The 19124-nt window shown below is 43.6% G+C and overlaps 1 long non-coding RNA gene across 1 annotated transcript; it reads left to right on the plus strand.

Annotated features, from left to right (window-relative positions):
* The first annotated feature begins 3458 nt into the window (after positions 1 to 3458).
* LOC310889696 lies at positions 3459 to 5926 on the plus strand. The gene is made up of 2 exons (XR_014576715.1): positions 3459 to 5442; positions 5688 to 5926. It is a non-coding gene; the product is annotated as an uncharacterized lncRNA (long non-coding RNA).
* Positions 5927 to 19124: the final 13198 nt, after the last annotated feature.

The following is a 19124-nucleotide window of genomic DNA, read 5'->3' on the forward strand; positions in this document are numbered from 1 at the left end:
CGTTGTGCTCGTGTTCAAGGGGGAGGGTAGTGAAGCGGGAAACAGTATTTCACAGAGTCTTTTGTTTTACCAAGGATGTTTATCCAACACCCCCTCCCCACTATCTACTTGCTTAGTCTTCCCCCTTAACAAGGTCGTAAATTGCAAAACCTTATCTTCTCAGCAGATCCTCTGAATTCCTTTTAAAGACAATGAACAAACACCCGCTAATTTATCACAGGAACTACGTTCCGTCTCAGTCACACTCTCACACACACAGGCAACCGAATCCCACCCAACCGAATGGTATACGCCTTAAATACTTATGACTTATATAATACTTATGACTCCGTCATCTTCATTCAGATCTTCGTGCGCAGAATTACGGGCAAAATATAGTGCTGCAGCCGGCAAATCTAAATCTTTGCTTGCCCTTATTCAGGTTCAAGATGGTGTTAGTCCCGACCCGACTCGAACAGGAGCCACCAAATGGTGGGGGCGCCCCTCCTAGATCAAGTCAGAATTCAGGAACCAAGACCATCCCGGACGAGCCCCCAATTGTTATAAATGACTGAGTCCCAAAGAGGATTACAGTCAAAGTTTACAATTTATTAAACGAATAGAGGCAAGCAAACAGCGCTGGGTGCACCAGGAGTCTCTGCTCCACCAGGACGCACACCCGTTACGTAAGGCGAGTGTTTTTTATGCTCCTAGGCTAATACATATTCATTACTACTGCTAGAAGAGGCAGGGTTATTATAATTGGTTTCCCGAATCCGAAGTCCTCCCAGGTGCGCCTGCTTATCAGTCTCTGTTAGTCTCTCGGGGGCCGCTCGGACGGGGAGGCTCATATTCTTCCTCCTTATCTAGTGGTCTTTTGGCCGGATGTCAGAAGTTACTGCACGTCCGTGCAGAGTCAGCGGTTTTTCTCTGAAGAAATCCCTTTGTTCTCTTCTCACCTAAACCCAGGCCTCAATGTTAACCCTTCAAATCCCTTAGTGGCACGAATTGCTGGACCATTCCTTACAACGGGAGCTCGGTTGTTCTTGTGCATAACCGAGACTGATTTCCAGCGGAATAACAGTGCTATTAATGGGGTGCTCTTTCTTTGAGCAATGGCAGCCTCCAGAGGAGGTGTTTGTGTTCTTCTTGCAATATGCAATGAGAGAGGACCAAGCACACCCGGACCTTCTTAATTAAAAAAAAAAAAAAAAAAAAGGGGCAACACAGGGGCAACCTCTGCACTAAGTTGTGTAAACGCATAAAGCTGTGAGTGGCGTTTTTTTTTTGTTTGCTTGTTTGGTTGGTTGGTTTTTGTGGCTCGCACATCAGCGCTGCTCCGGGAAGCCCTGCCTGCGACTCTGCCGCTCTCGCCTGGGGAGGGGGAGCCGGGCGGCGCCGCAGGACCCCTGCCCGCGCCCAAACGGCGGCGCCCTTCTCTGGAGCGGGAGCCGGGCCGGGCCGTGCGCGCCGGGAGGCGCAGGTTGCCGCTGGCTGCGAGCGCGGTCACACAGTATCACAGTATCACAGATTTCTAGGTTGGAAGAGACCTCAAGATCACTCGCCGGCGGTGAGGCGAGCCAGAGCCTTCGGGGGTGCCTCCCCGGAGCGTCGGGCCGGGAGGGGTGGGGGCTGCGGCGGCCGGGCGCGGGTCCTCGCCGCGCTTGATCGTTGGACTGCGCCTCGGAGGTTTTCCTCTCCCTGCGTTCTGACAACCGGTTCTCTAAGCGATCTTGTATTTCTCTAAGCGATATTGTATATTTCATCTTCCATTACCAACACTACCGAAGATCCCATCGGTTACAAAAGGCAGTAGTAACCTTGCAGTTTCTACGTTCTGTAGCAAAATATACTGGCAGATGAATAAATGAGCAGGTACACATACACGTGACTCTACAGCTGAGATTAAATAACGTGTAGTTTTTTCTGTGTTTTATCTTTCAAAGCACATTGTTGCCGAGCGCCTGAGCTTTTTGCTCACATTACCAAGGAAAGGAATGGCTGCGCTTCTCCCCCACCTCTTTTTTTTCTCTCCTCTTCTCCCTCAGTGACAGGGACTTGAAATGTTTTTCTCGGATGTCCACGTGAAAATTCAAAAAAAATGCTGATGGTGAACACTGACAGAATTGGGTGACTTTTTCAAGGTAGAGGGCAAATAACGTGGAAATTTCTAGTACGTTAGTGTTATTCTGTTAACAAAACCGACGTACTAGCCGCTTGCTGTTCCTAGTTTTTTGGTTTGGCTTGGTTTTCCTTTCAGTAGTCTTCCCAAAGGCCTTTGTGGACAAAACTTTGTCCCGCTTCAGCTTTAAGAATTATCCTAGAAATAATGAACAAGTGCTTGCAGGGCTTTCCAGAATGCTAGTTGTGGTTGGTCAAAAAAGACTTGGGAGGCAATTCCTTTCACGGAATCGCAGACTGGTTTGGGTTGGAAGGGACACTTAAAGATCATCTAGTCCATCCCCCTTGCCACGATCAGCAGCGTCTTTCACTAGGTTAGGTTGCTCAAAGCCCAATCCAGCCCAGCTTTGAGCACCTCCAGTAATGGGGCCTCCACAACTTCTCTGGGCAGCCCGTTCCAGTGTCTTACTACCCTCATCGTGAAGAATTTCTTCCTTTTGTCCGATCTAAATCTGTCCTCTTTCAGTTTATAGCTGTTGCCTTGCCCTGTCACTACAGGCCCTGGTAAAAAGTCCTTGCCTGTTTTGTGAGTCCATTATACGTGTTTAAAAGTAGTAATGAGGTCTCCCCAGAGCCTCCTCTTCTCCGGGCCGAAGCGTGACAGAGCCCTGCTGCTGGTGCTGGCTTGCAGGTCAGTGCCGAGATACCAGAAGGAGGTTTTTATGTACTTTTCCACTTCCTTCAAAGGGAAGCTGAAGCACAGACAAGCTGACTGAGAACCCCCCAAAGTGGTAGACGTGAGACTTTTTGTAGGACGCCAGGTCTTTTCCCTATGAGCGGAAGGAAAGCTTGTTTGGGCACAGGTATCTATCACAGAGGGATGCAGCTCTCTCGTTACCACTTCTGCTGACCTCTGAAGCGATCCTCTGCGCTGGTCCGATATCCCTGCCCGTCTGTGGCAAAAGAGTTTGACCCTCAGATTGCAGAAGCAGCATTGTGGAATTCAGGTTTTGGTAGGTATCGAGGTTGTATCCCTGAAATCTCATCTATCTCAAGGTACTACCTATCCTTGCAAACCTTGCTTCTCTGAAATCCAAGTCGTTGTCCTTACCCCAGTAACACCGAAGGGAGAAATGCTCCACTGAGAAATTATCAGAAAGACAGAATGTGTTTTGGCAAGCCTCCCTCCCTTGGAACCCGTGGATTCCTTAAACTGGTTCTGGCATGAGTATTTGAAGCAAACGCTATCCGAGAAAGAAAAATTATTTTATCTCTCATTTATCATTCTGTTATAGTTTCAGCTGACTTTGGTGACAGCATAATAGCGAAAGTGATTTCGCTCTCTACCAAATAAAACCATAAATTCCTTCTTTTGACTGTCTTGAAAGAATGGTACTAATAATAAATAGGTGGGAAAACCAGAACTGTTGCATTTCAGGAATTTTAGGTGGCCTGAGAAACACACAGCATGCACTAGGGTAGCAGCACAAAAGTATCTGAAAAACGGGCTCCTGCAAACAGAAAGACCTTTGGGAGGTCACTGACATTTGGTCAGAGTGGGCTGACTGAGCCATCCTTCTGCCTTCGTAATATTTCATAGCAGTTTTGCGATATTGCAGGTCTTCAGCTTAAGGAAGACTTTTCTTCCAGGGGTTTTCCCTACTGCTTTTACTTCAACCATTACCAGGAAACAAAGTTGGAAGTTCTCACGTGTCCCCTCAAGGCTAGGAGCTGGTTACCCAGCAAGATGCTTGCTCGAGGCACGGGCTCACCAGCTGATTAAATAACTGTCCTGGGGCAGGAGCGTGTGGGACAAAATACTGCAGACAGCACAATCCACGCGTTTGGTTGCGTAATGCCAGTGAGCTATGCTTTCGTAGCAGGAATGTGTCAGAAGCAGCAGTAATCCAGGGAAATGATGCAAACCTGGAGGTAGGCAGTCGGCTTTGTGAGCAGGGAGTGCTGGCGTGGCCCTGCTCCCCTGACTACACCTGTGTGAATCAAGTAGGGGAAGTGAGTATGGGCGCGGTATTTCAGCCCTTTCAGGGAGCTGAACATCACCTGAAAAGATGACGACATCCCTGCCCTGAAGGACCTGCCCACTGCAGTCTGTAGCATTGTGTGCATTTGTAGCTTGATGGGCCTGAGAGTAGGGGACTGTGGGATGCTGGGGCTGGGATTTGATTTGGGGGTTCCCGCCGCAGCCCCACGAGCTTATGTGTTAAGTTTAAGCTTGGAAATGAAGGGGGAGTGAGGGAAGAAAAAAAGCAAAGCCTTGCAGAGCCTCAGCTCCACCGAGGAACGAATAACAGTCTGTTTGCTTCTGGAAGAACTTCCCACTGCTGAGGACGGATGGGGCGGACCCCAAAAGGTAGATGGGGTTGTGTGAGAGCTGGTGATACTGCCAGCAGGACTCCACAGCTGACGAGAGACATCGCTGGTTTTGACGTCCATCACAACGGAAAATGCTCGTTTCATTCAATTGGGGGAAGTCGTATGAAACTCACAGACAGAAACAGTATCAGTGAGACTCTGTTATGCAGTCATGGTGAAAGCTTAGCATAGCGAAGAAACAGCGTGTATTAGGTAAGGTGAAAAATGGAGTCGCACCTCCAAGAAGTCCCAGTTTGTGATCTTTAAGCTTTTTTTTTGGTGGTGTGGGGCAAAGGGGGAGAGAGACGAATATTACCCACCAGGAAGGTGACCAAATCCATGCCTTAAAAGGTCAGCTGCTAAAAGCTTTTATAAATGATCTTTGCACTGCAAGTTTCAGTTTTCATGAAGCCGAGTTGAGATAAATCCGAAAAGTTCTACGGGTTTAAAAGAACGCTTACTAAAATATTCTTATCATTCACAATAATAATGGAGTGAGTGAACTTGTTCCACACAGTGACCTTACTTTTTTTTTTTTTTTTGTATTCCAGCAAACTGTGTACAATCCCAGGAGCATGGGTACAGTCTTGTGTAGCATTGTCATTCTGCCCCACCACTCTGATATCTAACAAAGTAATACTTTCTGGATGTTGTCTACGAATTCTTTCCTTCCTTATGTATGAGGTCGATGCACGTATCGCCTAGTTTGTCAGAGAGCATTGCTGAAGTACTGTTTTCTTTGTATTTGTGAAGACAGCAGAATGAAAGATAGCAGCTCGGCGACTCCCATCGAGATGGTCATTAGGATAAAACAGTGAAGTTTCTAGCATATATTAAAAAGTCTGGAGGAATTAGCATAGCTTGCAGGAAAGTGTGCTGGAAAGAGATGATATTTGAGAGCAAGCGTGAAAATGTTGTCTTTTTACCAAGAACAATGAGAACTGATGCATCTGCCCGGTGTTTGGATAGGTGAGTGAGTTAAGAGGAGCTGAGCATAGAGTTTGCAGGGGAATTGGGAAATGAAAGAGATAATTTGACCTCCTTTCCATGCAAACGTGTGTTTGTTTTTTTTTTAATCCCATACTTTTGTTATTATCCAGAATTTTTAACGTAACTCTCCATTTTAACTGGTTTGGTTTTATGGATAGCAGCTAACTATAAAAAGAACTAGGTCCTTGGAGCCGCTGACTCTACCTCTTTATCTGTTCCCTAAGGAGACGCCCCGGATTTAAAGACGCTATGTATTAAATGAAGTATGAGAAGAAACAGCTTCTTCCGACACTTGGGCTCCTTTTCTTCAGCTCGTGCAGAAGGCTGACAGCCTGTCTCACTCTCATCAGTGCTATCCCACCAGCTCCTTTAGGAGCTCAGCACCACATTTGGCCTGTTGTGATCTTCCCGATCCCCTCATTTCTGTGCTGCAACACCACCATCCACGAGAAGTCAGGTAGGATCTGAACACATTTGACATTGCTAAAGAATCAAACCTCAGCTGTCAGTTTTAGCCCTTTGTATTCCAGATGTTTGTTTTGCTGGACGATGGTTTCATTTTTGATTTTGTAATATGTTCTTTGTGGAGGTTGTTTTAAGCAGACAAGTAGGTAGCCTCCTTCCTTCAGTGGAATTGCGCAGGTTTTAGCTGAGCTTTGCACATTTGAGCGATTGCCCAGTGGTTGTTCTGGTCTTGACGCGTCTCTAAAAGCTTTGTCGCCTCGCCCCTCCTCCTTGTGTATTAAGATGCACGTTTGTGCAAAAATTATGTACGCTGTGCATAAGATGCCCAGCGGTTATGGGGCATTCCCAGCGTTTCACAGATAAGGCTCCATGTTTACTTAATCACGTAAGTGTAGTCCTGGCTTTAAGCGTAGGTGTAGCTAACGGTTGTTACTCAAGTGGTTATAAAGTTTAAACTGTTTGTTTGTTATATAAATATATATATACATACATATGTATATGTCTGTATATACGTAATGAAACTGAGTCTGTGGAGTAAAAGACTTCTCTGCTTGTTGCATATACTCCTGTATCAGCAGACTCATATGCAAACTGATCCAAACTGGGTGCCAAGCTGTGCCTTTTTTGTTGCCTGGGATATGCAATCTGTGCACCTCAGGTGTACCTGGTCTATTAACTATCTCTTACATTGTGCCACCCCGTTAATATCAGTGGATGTACCCAGCACCACCTTGGGGCTACAAAGAACGTGGAAGTTTCAAGTCTGTTAATGTAACTCTGTTAACAAAACTGACGTACTGGCCGCTTGCTGTTTCTGTATTTTTTGTTTTTCTTTTCAGTAGTCTCCCCAAAAGTTTTAGTGGACACGTTGTGTATCTTTTCTGTTCTTCCAGGATTCGTTTGTCAGGAAAGGCGACCATGAAATCCGAGGGCTGTGGACAACCATCTACCAGATGGTTGTTGTGTTGGTAATGGAAGATGAAATATACAATATTGCTTAATATGTGTTACATTTGCGATGTGCTGTTCCGGGGCTGCGCTTGGAAGATACAAAATTTATGTGGAAGGATAGCATGAGAGAATGCACCGATTCATGATGAGGAGTAAGGAGGAGGACTAAAAGAATGCCCGATTTGCAAGACACCTAGATAACTGGGGCCTCTCGGACCCCGGGATCTGGATCAAACCAACCTTGCGGTTTGGACTGAGACCGAGGGCTCAGAGAGCATGCGTAAGAAGAAAAGGTTAAAAAGTTCAACTCTGATGAAGACATCTTACTTCATCCCAACGACCACCAGAGAGTACTACGCAAGCGCAGAAGGACTGATATGATAATTAGCATACGAAGGGGGGCTAGGCGGAGCTAGGAGATGAATATGCATAGATGTGTTGTGAAACTTAATGCATATGTAATATTTTAGGAGATAAAAGAGAACTGAGTGAACAAATCAGACAAAGTTAGATTTGGGCAGGCATGCCCCTAGCTTCCGGCGCCTAATAAAGCACCTTCATATAATGACTTTGTGGATTATGTGTCTTTATGAACGCTAACAGTTGCAGATGCCTTTGGTCACGTTATTTGTCCTTTTAGCTCGCCCTTTTCTTTATCTTGAGTTGAATTTTTTTGCAGCGCTATGTTTGCAGTGGTAACATTGCTGCCAAGGTGTTTTTGATTAAAAACGATCTTAACTGTAATAGTGAATTCACCGAGTGTGGCTTTGTATAATGACTCCCACGATCATAGCATTTTTTTTCCTTTGTCACAGAAAGGAGAAAAGCTCTTTCCAGCGAGATGGAGAAGGAATTAATGATACCTCTGCCTCATCCTGTGAGACCAGAAGACGTGGAGTAACTGAAAGCTGCGATTCTCAGGAGACACTAAGAGTCTCGGATTCCTTCTCTGCCTGCCTCCCAAGGCCTCAGGGATGAGAAATCTTAGGCTTTATGTTTTTCCCTATGAAATACTGTTGTGTTAAGGGGCGTAGCTGACTAACTGTTACGGGTCTGGTCGGATTCAGGTTATTGAACTCTGACGGTCACGGATTCACCAGTAACGTAGCACGTCCTCGATCTAGTCACATTCAATGAGAACTATCATGGCTAGGAACAGTGCAATGAAGGGCAATTTCTTACAGCAACAGGGACACAGGTTCTTTGGATTGCCGGAGATAAATTCACTGTCCGCAAAAGCAAGCGAGCACACATGAAATACACAGGCACTCGTCCTGGCTATTAATGCGTTAAAAGGCACAAAGGCTCTAGAGATTTCTGAGTTTCCATGGAGACACCTGGTACAACCAAGCGTTCAAATCTTACCCCATGACATCCCAACGCAGGGGGAAAAGAGGCTCAGCCCGTCGACTGATCCCGGAAGTCAGAAAGGTATCCTTCGTGATGGTATCTTCCCTAACATCCCCTTTCACTTAAGCCAATTTACGTTGTCCGCTGATCTGTTCTCTTTAGTGACCAGTGATAGGACCCGCAGGAATGGTGTCAAGCTGCGGCAGGAGAAGTTCAGGCTAGACATCAGGAAGAGGTTCTTCACTGAGAGGGTTGTCGTGCACTGGAACAGTCTCCCCAGGGCGGTAGTCACTGCACCAAGCCTGTTGGAGTTCAAGAAGCGTTTGGACCGTGCACTTAGTGACATGGTCTGAATTTTTGGGTTGACCTGTGTGGTTCCAGGAGTTGGACTTGACGATCCTTGTGGGTCCCTTCCAACTCAGGATATTCTATGACTATTTTCTGTCCTTTTAGGTGGAGCTTGAGTGACTCTAGTCAGGCATATCTTGGTTATGATTGGTAGAAAGTGTTCTTGCTTTTGTTTAAAGGAGAAATTCAGATTGCACGCTCAGTGAGGGGTGGTCGCACCTTGGAGGCATGGAGCTTTTGGGGTGGAGGTGTGTTTTGATATTATAATGATGATATAATGAGAAAAAGTTCACTAGAGTACAGTGTTTTGTCAAAACCATGACAGGTCATTGGCTCAGGGTAGCAAACGTGCAGCTTATCGGTCTCAGTGTGCACAAGAGCATCGGGTCCCCATCTCGTCACAGGGCCTATCCGTGATGTCTCCACTCCGCTCTACGCTCTGTACTGTTCCTTAGAGTTAGCACACCAAGTTCCCCTAGTGCGATAGCATGTAAAGTTAGAGGCCTAGGTAACGCTTAGGTAGCACAGCTACCCTCCACCCTGAAAGCTTCTTCAATGCTGTACATTTTCTTTAAAATGTGAATATTAGTTTAATTTGCCTAGTTACTTCAGGCAATTATTCCACGAGTACCAAAAGTGATACTGAGAAGCCTACTTCCAGCATCTCTGTTGGTAATAATAGCTTCATACTTCTGTGCTTATCCTCGTGGCTTTTCCTTTCGCATACTGGAAAGGCAGAGACTGTTCAACAGAGTCATCTCTGATCCAAAAACTAAAACTCTGATTTCATCCCAAACCAACACTCTTTGATGTCAGTAAGAGTAAAATTGCTATCATTACTCTTGGTCATCCTGGCTGTCGCAGTTGTGTCTCTGTTGGGCTCTCTGTCCAACCCTGTCGATCACACCTGTCCTGCTCCCTGCCCCTGGGTGGTTCTTCTGTCCCTCTGCCCCGCTGGCTGTCCGTCCACCCAGTTCCTCTCTTGCTGCTTGTGTCCCGCTTGTAGCCTTTTCCTTTGTTTTCTTCCTCCTTTTTAGAAGTATACATCGAAATCTCACTGCTTTCTGTGCAACGCATGCAATACTTCTGTTTTCACCACTTGGGTTAAAATGTATACGAACAACTTCATCACTGAATATGTTCATAGTAAGTCAGTAACGTGTTGTAGGACTCCTAAAACACTATCTTAACATTACTGATTTTGAGAAATAAGGCAATATAGTTATATATGGGCAGAAAATGTGTTTTATCTTCACTTATAAAACGTGTCTTTTATCTTCACTGGCCATTAGTTTGAAGTTTTAGTCCTGTTTTTTTTTTTGACAGCTCTTTGACAGGTTGAGAGAGGAGCAGCCTGACTTCAAAGAAAAAATAATAGTAATTCCAAGTGAATTTACATAGCCTGAACTGGACCGTAGTAGCCCAATCCAACCAAAACTTATAGACTGTATTAATATCATATTTCATTGTGCTGCTACAGTCAGATTCAATGAAATGCTAAGGGGAGTTTAAAATACTGTATTCTCTAGTTTGGTAAGCTGATGGTATTCAGAGGGAAGGGGTGAATCAGGTGTCTGCAAAATCTTGCAAATATTCAGGCTGTCTGACTACTAATCTCATTTGTTTTTTGTGTGTCTGGTGAATTTAATGATTCCCCCTTGGGTGTTAACCTTTTCTCCCTACCTAAAACTCGCTATTGGGTGTTCATTTGCTTTTCATAGACAGACAGAAGATACGTTATTTAAACCTGCTTTGCCAGCAGTTAGAATACACGATTTGACATGAAAGAAATCACATCTTTTTCAAGCTTTAGGCAAAAAGACATCCATTTTTGGTGCTTAGAAGCAAAACATGACTTTTGTACTGTGTTATAGGCCCCTTGGTGTTTTTACTGAATTCTGGTACCTGAATTTCAAAGGCCTTTTTGAAGGGAAGCTGTTGAGAGAGACTTGAGAACATACTGCTTTTCCAAGTCTTCCTAACATCACGTGTTGCTCTGATTTCTGGGATGGCTGAAGAGGGTATAAATAATCTGAAGCAGTACGTACTGTGCTCACTACTCATATCGGAGCTTCTTTTGTGTAAGAGAACACAAACTATTCCTTTAGCTCCCCTTGTTAGAAAGCAAGTGTATCTTTTCAGAGGATAACTTTTCCCCAAAACTGGGATGGGGCGGAAGCTCTAGTGCTTGCTTTCTTTACTTGATGAACCAACAGCGAATTAAATGTTGCCCAGCCTTCAGAAAGTCCTCCAGTAAGAAGAATGCAAGTTTGCATTGGAGGGTGTAGGGAGAATTAGGTGCGGAGGGAGAAAGCTTAAAACTCAAAATTGAATAACTTCCATCTTGTACAGAGTTTATTAAGGAAATAATAATAATAAAAAGGGATTCCCAAAAGCAAGAAAAGATATTTGCTTTCTAGAAAAAATGACCTGATTCAGTGTTGAAACACTGGAATAAATAAACAATTTGGAGAAATGACTGTGAAAAATAACTCCAATTTTTATGAATGTAAAGCAACTCTTAGGTAAAGAAAATCTGAGTTGAGAAATATTTTGAGTTGTTAAAATGTTGGCACTACTTCTGTGAGAGTGCTGAACTGTATACTGAAATGACATAAGGTAGCCCCTATTTATCGCTATTTCATGGACCTTCAACGCTAGGGAACTGCCAACCTGTGAAAAGTCTAGAGGGACTTCAGTGGGATTGGAAAAACTGGTGGAAAGGTCTTGATACAGCAAGCTTCTGGCAGTTTGCACTTCCCTGGAGGGCCTAGTGCATTGCTTAGCAAAACAGAAAATTAGCTTCTTAGGAAGGATTTGAGGCCGGAGCACATAGGAGATGTGCTAGAATGGCGCTTTTTTTTTTTTTTTTTTTTTTTTTTTTGGAGGAACCTGGCAAATCTGAGTATACCTTCCAGCAGCCTTCACGTATTTATTACTGGGATTAGTTGATGTAAAGTTCAAAGTATTTAGCTCAGGGTCAGTGGTAGGAATAAAGCCAAGAAAGCAAAATACTTTGGCTTATTTTGGAACCCTTCCTGATTTGTATTGGCTGTGTGTTTCTATATCTTAAAACAATGCTTACAGCTATGATTATGAACCTCTTTCCTTTGACCTCTTTGAAAGAAGCACTGAAGACTTAAAAACCGTTATTTTAGATAAAGTAACTTTTTCCGAGGTAACACTTTCTAGACTTAATTGCCTTGGGACGGGGGTTCCTTGTCCATTGCCCACCTAATGTTTTAGTAATAATGTGCGATAAAGAAGCCTTAAACGGTAACACCAATGCAAAGATTTTGATGAAGTTTTTTTTAGCAGTATTCTTACAACTTAATTGATTTGTACATTGTAAACAAGGCTAGTGCTTGTAATAAGTTTTTAGAGGCTGGAGAGAAGATCTGAAATACATAAAAATCATCGTAGCAGTTGGGCCATAAGCTGTGTTCTGATACAGTGCAAAATGTAGAGATATACCTTGCCTCCTACAGTGTACTTAAGGACTCTGTTTTAATGAGAAGCAGTCAGGTTGGAGGGATGAAAGTGTGGATCTTGATTTATTTATTTTTTCCTCCTTTCACTTTTTCTTCCTTCCTGTAATCCTGTTGCACTATTGAGTCTTGTGCTATCTTACATGAAGATGATAATCACTTCCAACTTACTAGCCCCCCTAAACCTTCATTCTGAGGTCTTGACCTAGGAAGCTCAAAGCTGCTGTTAAAATTGACTGGCATTTATATCATTTGGCAGCTAGGTGTCCTGTTGCAGTTGTTCCATCACATTTTAGGAAAAACTTACTGGATTAGAATTTAGCTTGAGCAGATCGAAGGTACGCTGACTTTGCCTGTTTAGTAACAGAGCACGAGGATGCCAGTAAGAACAAGGGGAAACTTAGGAAAATTATCTTGAAGACAGAGAGAAATTTCTAGATGGAATGTGTCATGTTGTTCTGAGTACAAGGTTAGGATACTAACTTCCATAGTGTTTTTGGGGGGTGGAGGAAGGGGTCCAGAATGTTAGAATTACTGTATAAACAGCCACCACTGAAGCATTTAGGAAAGAATTAGGGGATTGACTGGTTATTTCTTTTTGCTTGCTGTTTTCGTTTTGCTTTCTACTAATCAAGTTTCTGTTTAATCAACAGAGATGCTGTTCAGTTAAATGTGCTTTCCACGAAACAGCTCCTCTCATTGGCACACCGAATGACGAATCTAGAAGTATTCATACGTGTTTCGACTGCGTATGCATATTGCAGTCGAAAACACATTGAGGAAATTGTTTATCCACCTCCTGTTGATCCCAAGAAACTGATGGATTCTCTTGAGTATGTGTTATTTTATCCAGTTACTTCAGTAATCTGTAACCACGTGCCTTCCTAGTAATGAAGTACCAACCAATGATTAAGAAACAAAGATGAAGAAACTGGCTGATGGTGTTCTGTTAGTCTAATACATGGCTGATGCTACCCTTTCCTGTAAGGGAAATAGGCTAAGGTTTCATGGTCGCTTTTAAGCTGAGCTAGGTGTGGAGCAGTGCTGAAAGAGGGAGATGCTCCAGGCTATTCCTGAAGTCTCCTGTATGCTGAGACTGGTGGCTCTTCGGCTGTATGAGGAGCTAGATCAGGAGCTTTTTTTAAAACAAGGGAGCTTTTTATTAAAAACAAACAGAAGAAAGCTGCACTGTTCCAGATGTACTGGTGCTGGTACTGTGAAGGACAGAGAGAACTAAGACAGCAGCTCACCTTTAGCAGCAACCTTCACTACTTCCACCTAAGTCCATTGCAAGATCAGTCTGATATACTGAAATACTTTTAACTGCTCAGAAACAAAAATGTACAAGCAGTTCTGTTAGTTTAATGTTGGTGCTTTCTGAATACCCGTGTTCTATAGATTTTTACTCTTAAATTGGATGTTACTAGGGGAAAGTTACTTGTTCTGTATTGCCTGTGTACGTTTGCTGTCCTGAGGTCTTATCTAGTAGTCTTATTTAGTAGCTGTCAAGCCCTAAGTGAAATGGGACAAGTATGAGATGAGTCATATATAATGTAATTAATAATAATCATATCTCTAAATCAGTCTATCCCTTCCTCCATGTCATAGAAAATCTTACCTTTTGTAAGGTAATCATTTTTAGTTTCATAATTATCAAGGTAAGGAAGACATTTTACTACTGATTATAGATATAACAGCAGTAGCATTAAAAATGAACTGAGGTAATGATAATACTTCCGCGTTTGTTTTCCTGGGTGGTATTTTGAAGAAAAGATTGTATTTTAGTTTTACTTGCAGAATTATTTTTGATTTATCTAGTTATCCTTTTTTCTTCGCTTCCCCAGTAGAATACTATGCGGTAACTTACACTTGCCTCTTATTTTGTTTTTGTAGGTGGATGGATGATGGCCTTGTTAGTGTTGGGGAGAATCGAATGGATGTTTTATTAATGTCTCTTAGGTGATGGGTCATACAGTATAATTAAGCATTGCCAAATGTACTTACATTATCAATTAATCTATGTACACTGGAAACTTAGGGAGTACACTGAACATTTAAATGAATCGTTGAAGGGGAACCCTGGGAGGGAACAGGTACAACCTGACCTTGGATAAGGGCCTGGAAGCGCTGAAATGAGTTGAAGCAGAACCAAGGAGCGGAGGGAGCATGCGTCGAGTGAGAAAGGTGAAAAAGTTTAGCGGAGAGGAAGACTCCTTACTTCATCTGGACGACCACCTGGACGACCACCAGAGTGCGCCACGCATGTGCAAAGGGGAGGGGAGCTAATTAGAATGGAATGCGAGGCTGATGTTGCAACCTGTAATGAATATGTATACCTTATGTAATGTTGAATGTATAAATAATGGCTGGGAAGTAACGGGACTTGAAGCCAGATTTGGGCACCTGCCCCGGCTTCCAGCGCTGAATAAAGCACCTTCATATAATCACTTGGTGGTTATGTGGTTGCTACGCTAACATTTTGGCGACCCAGGTGGGACTGCGTGGGCACTGCTGAGGCGGATCGTGTCTCGGTTTCGCTCCAGCCGGCACCGAGGGATTCTCGGGGAGCAGTCGACCACGACCGACCTCCGCTGCTCACGACGTACCACTGGAGTGGTAAGCAAAGGTGCTTTCAACTTTGGGTATTCGGTACGAGTGCCCTCTCCGTGGACAGCTGATCGTTGGTGGGGGAAATTTGTTCCGAAACCAAGAAGCAGCTAAGGCGATGGTTCTGGGGGAGCATAGTAGCTGACTAGGAGATCTGGTAGCAGAAACTAAAGAGCCCTTGGTAAAAATTCAAATAGGAAATAAGGAAGTAAAATTTTTAATTGATACAGGGGCCACATATTCAGTACTCAATAGATTAAGTGGTAAGATAGGGGAAAGGAAAACTACTATTGTAGGTGCCACCGGGAAGGAGGAAATACGGCCGTTCTTACAACCCCTTGATTTACGGTTTGGAGGTAAAGAAATTACGCATGAATTTTTATATGTACCAGAATGCCCTATTCCTCTTTTGGGACGGGATTTGCTAACTAAACTAAACGCTACCATAATGTTTGAAGATGGAGAATTGATTATGAGAATCCCGGAATCAAAAGTGGGACAAATATTAATGATTAAAGAGAAGGCTGTTCCTCATATACCAAAAGAGGTAGAAAATGCAGTAATGCCTACGATTTGGGAAACGGACGTGCCCGGAAAATCAAAAGTAGCCCAGCCAGTAAAAATTGAACTTAAGGAAGGGGCCCGACCGGTACGGATTAAACAGTACCCATTGAAGCTAGAAGCTAGGCTAGGAATAGTAAAGATTATAGATAAATTTCTTAGCTACCACATTCTGGAGGAATGCAAATCTGAATATAATACCCCAATTTTCCCAGTAAAGAAACCTAATGGGGAATACAGGCTAGTGCAGGACCTTAGGGCAATAAACGAAATAACAAAAGATATTCACCCAGTGGTGGCTAATCCTTATACATTGTTAACATCTGTAAAAGAGAAATATAAGTGGTTTACGGTAATTGATTTAAAAGATGCCTTCTTCTGCATACCCATTGACAAGGATAGTAGAAAACTTTTTGCTTTTGAATGGGAAAATCCACGGAACGGACGAAAGATGCAACTAACCTGGACAAGGTTGCCTCAAGGATTCAAGAATAGCCCGACCCTCTTCGGCAGTCAACTAGCTAAAGAAATAGAAGATTAGATTAACCAAGGACAGGTTCAGGTACCAAAGGATCGATACCTGCTGTTACAATATGTGGACGATACATTAGTAGCTACCGAAGGAGAGTCAGAATGTATTCAGGTAACTATTGATATTTTGAATCAATTGGGACTAAATGGGTACAAGGTTTCTAAACAAAAGGCACAAATCGCGTGCACAACAGTAATTTATTTGGGATGTGAAATTTCTCAAGGACAAAGAAAATTGGGAGTTAACCGAATACAAGCTATTTGTGAAATCCCCGAGCCGCGAAATTTGCATGAACTACGGGCTTTCCTAGGTATGGCCGGGTGGTGTAGACTGTGGGTAATGGACTATGGACTCATAGCAAAGCCCCTCTATGAAACCCAAAAGGCCTGTACATTTACCTGGGGAAAGCCACAACAAGAGGCCTTTAAGAAATTAAAAGAAGCCCTGATAAAGGCGCCTGCCTTGGGCTTGCCGGACTTATCAAAGGACTTCCAGCTGTTTGTGCATGAGAGACAACGATTGGCATTAGGAGTACTGACCCAGCGACTTGGGAGCTGGAAAAGACCTGTGGGGTATTTTTCTAAACAATTGGATGCGGTAAGTGCTGGATGGCCCTCGTGTTTAAGGGCCGTGGCAGCCACAGTCCTTTTAATACAGGAAGCCAGGAAGCTCACATTAGGGAAACAAATTGAGGTGTTCGTGCCACATATGTTGACTACGGTATTGGAGCAAAAGGGGGGGCCATTGGCTATCGCCCAGCTGAATGATGAAATATCAAGCTATACTAACTGAGCAAGATGATGTAATCTTAAGAACTACTAACTTATTGAACCCAGCAGTGTTTCTAGGAACAACTACAGAGGAAGGAGACCTCAGTCATGATTGCGTGTAGATCATCGAACATACCTATGCCAGCAGAACAGACTTAAAGGATCAGCCTCTGGGGAGACCGGATTGGGAACTTTTCACGGATGGAAGCATCTTTGTGGAAAATGGGACTCGTTATGCAGGATACGCGGTAACTACATCAAAGGTAGTGATTGAGGCAAATTCCCTACCTCCGGGGACTTCAGCCCAACGAGCAGAAATAGTTGCCCTGACACGAGCCCTGGAACTAAGCGAGGGTAAGAACGTGAATATTTGGACAGATTCAAAATATGCATTCGGGGTAGTTCATGTACATGGGGCATTATGGAAAGAAAGGGGAATGCTATCCTCACAAGGGACTAATATAAAATACCAGGAAGAAATATTGAAATTAATAACAGCTGTACAGAAACCCCAACAGGTGGCCATAATGCATTGTAAAGCTCATCAAGGAGGGGTGTCAGAGATTGCAGAAGGTAACAGACTGGCAGATTTGACGGCCCGGAAGGTTGCACGTGAAGTATGGAAAGTAATGGCTCTAATTCCATCAAAGGTAGGCCTCTCTTGTTTTAAATTACCTAAAGACCCAAAGTATTCAGCAGAAGATGAGAGACTTGCAAATTTGATGAAGGCCCAGAAGAATCCTGACGGATGGTATGTGACTGCGACAGGACAACTTATAGTGCCTCCTATAGTAATGCGAGAAATCTTACAAATAAAACATAATGAATGTCACTGGGGTGCAGGAGCAATGGTGACCTATTTGAAACGAGGTGTCATCTCGGTACACATGTTAACAATGGCAAAGTCAGTAATGTCAAAATGTGAGCTTTGCTTAAAGAATAATCCGGTAGCAAGGAAACATGCTGAGATGGGAAGAACTAGAGCTGGGATAGAGCCTGGAGATTACTGGCAAATAGACTTTGTGGAACTGCCTAAAGCAAGAGGTTATAAATACCTGTTGGTAGGGGTTGATACTTTTTCAGGATGGCCGGAGGCCCTTCCCTGTCGCACCAACCAAGCAAAGGCAACGGTAAAATGGTTACTACGGGAAATAATCCCTAGATTTGGTGTACCGTTGGGTATTTCTTCAGACAGGGGACCACATTTCATTGCCAATGTGGTTAAGGAGGTTAGTAGGTTACTGGGAATTACCTGGAACTTACATACCCCATGGAGGCCTCAATCTAGTGGTCAGGTAGAGAGGATGAACCAAACTTTAAAAGGACAATTAATCAAAATCTGTCAGGAAGCTAAGATACAGCGGCCACAGGCCTTACCAATAGCCTTGCTAAGAATTAGAATAAAGCCTAGAAGTGGGATGTCAGTAAGTCCCTATGAAATCATGTATGGAAAACCTTATGAGTCTCCTGAACCGAACCCGAATATACATGTTACTGGTAAACAGGTTGGCAAAGGTAACCAAGAAGGGGTTCAAAGATTTAAACTTACAATTACAGGCCACAACCAAAATGACCCTGCAAAACAGAATGGCTCTGGACATGCTTTTGTTAAAAGAGCATGGGGTGTGTGGATATTTGAAAGGCAGAATTGATCATTGCTGTGTATATATTCCAAATGTAACTACTGATGTGGAAAATGACATATCCCAACTGGCTCATGTGGAACACGAGCTAGAGGAAGAAAAGCAAGAAGCTGAGCAAAATTGGTTGGGAGCAACTTTTGAGGGACTAGGCCTTCATCTGGAAGGATGGCTCAAGTCTCTCCTACAAAGCATTGTGCTGCTGTTAATTGTATTCGCTGCAATGGGAGTAATGTTCTCGTGTGTGAAAGGAGAAATAGTTAGGAGTAGTGCATGGAATCGCCGAATAATGAGAGTCCTTACTGGGAATCACCCAGAACACCCTATCCCACTTACTCCACCCCCATCCTATAGTACTAGCGTTAACAAGCAGGCATAGAGGAATCAATAAGATAGTAGACTAACGAAGATGCGTTAAGATTATACTTACTAATCTCTATATCAAGTTATACTCACTAACCTCTACTAACCTGATTCAACCTAATAGTAATGAAAATACTTGCTCTTGGTATGAGTGAAGTATTTTCAAAGGGGGGAAATGTTAGTGTTGGGGAGAATCGAATGGATGTTTTATTAATGTCTCTTAGGTGATGGGTCATACAGTATAATTAAGCATTGCCAAATGTACTTACATTATCAATTAATCTATGTACACTGGAAACTTAGGGAGTACACTGAACATTTAAATGAATCGTTGAAGGGGAACCCTGGGAGGGAACAGGTACAACCTGACCTTGGATAAGGGCCTGGAAATGCTGAAATGAGTTGAAGCAGAACCAAGGAGCGGAGGGAGCATACGTCGAGTGAGAAAGGTGAAAAAGTTTAGCGGAGAGGAAGACTCCTTACTTCATCTGGACGACCACCTGGACGACCACCAGAGTGCGCCACGCATGTGCAAAGGGGAGGGGAGCTAATTAGAATGGAATGCGAGGCTGATGTTGCAACCTGT

This window comes from Anser anser (assembly GCF_964211835.1).
Source record: "Anser anser genome assembly, chromosome: Z".
Taxonomy (NCBI): Eukaryota; Metazoa; Chordata; class Aves; order Anseriformes; family Anatidae; genus Anser; species Anser anser.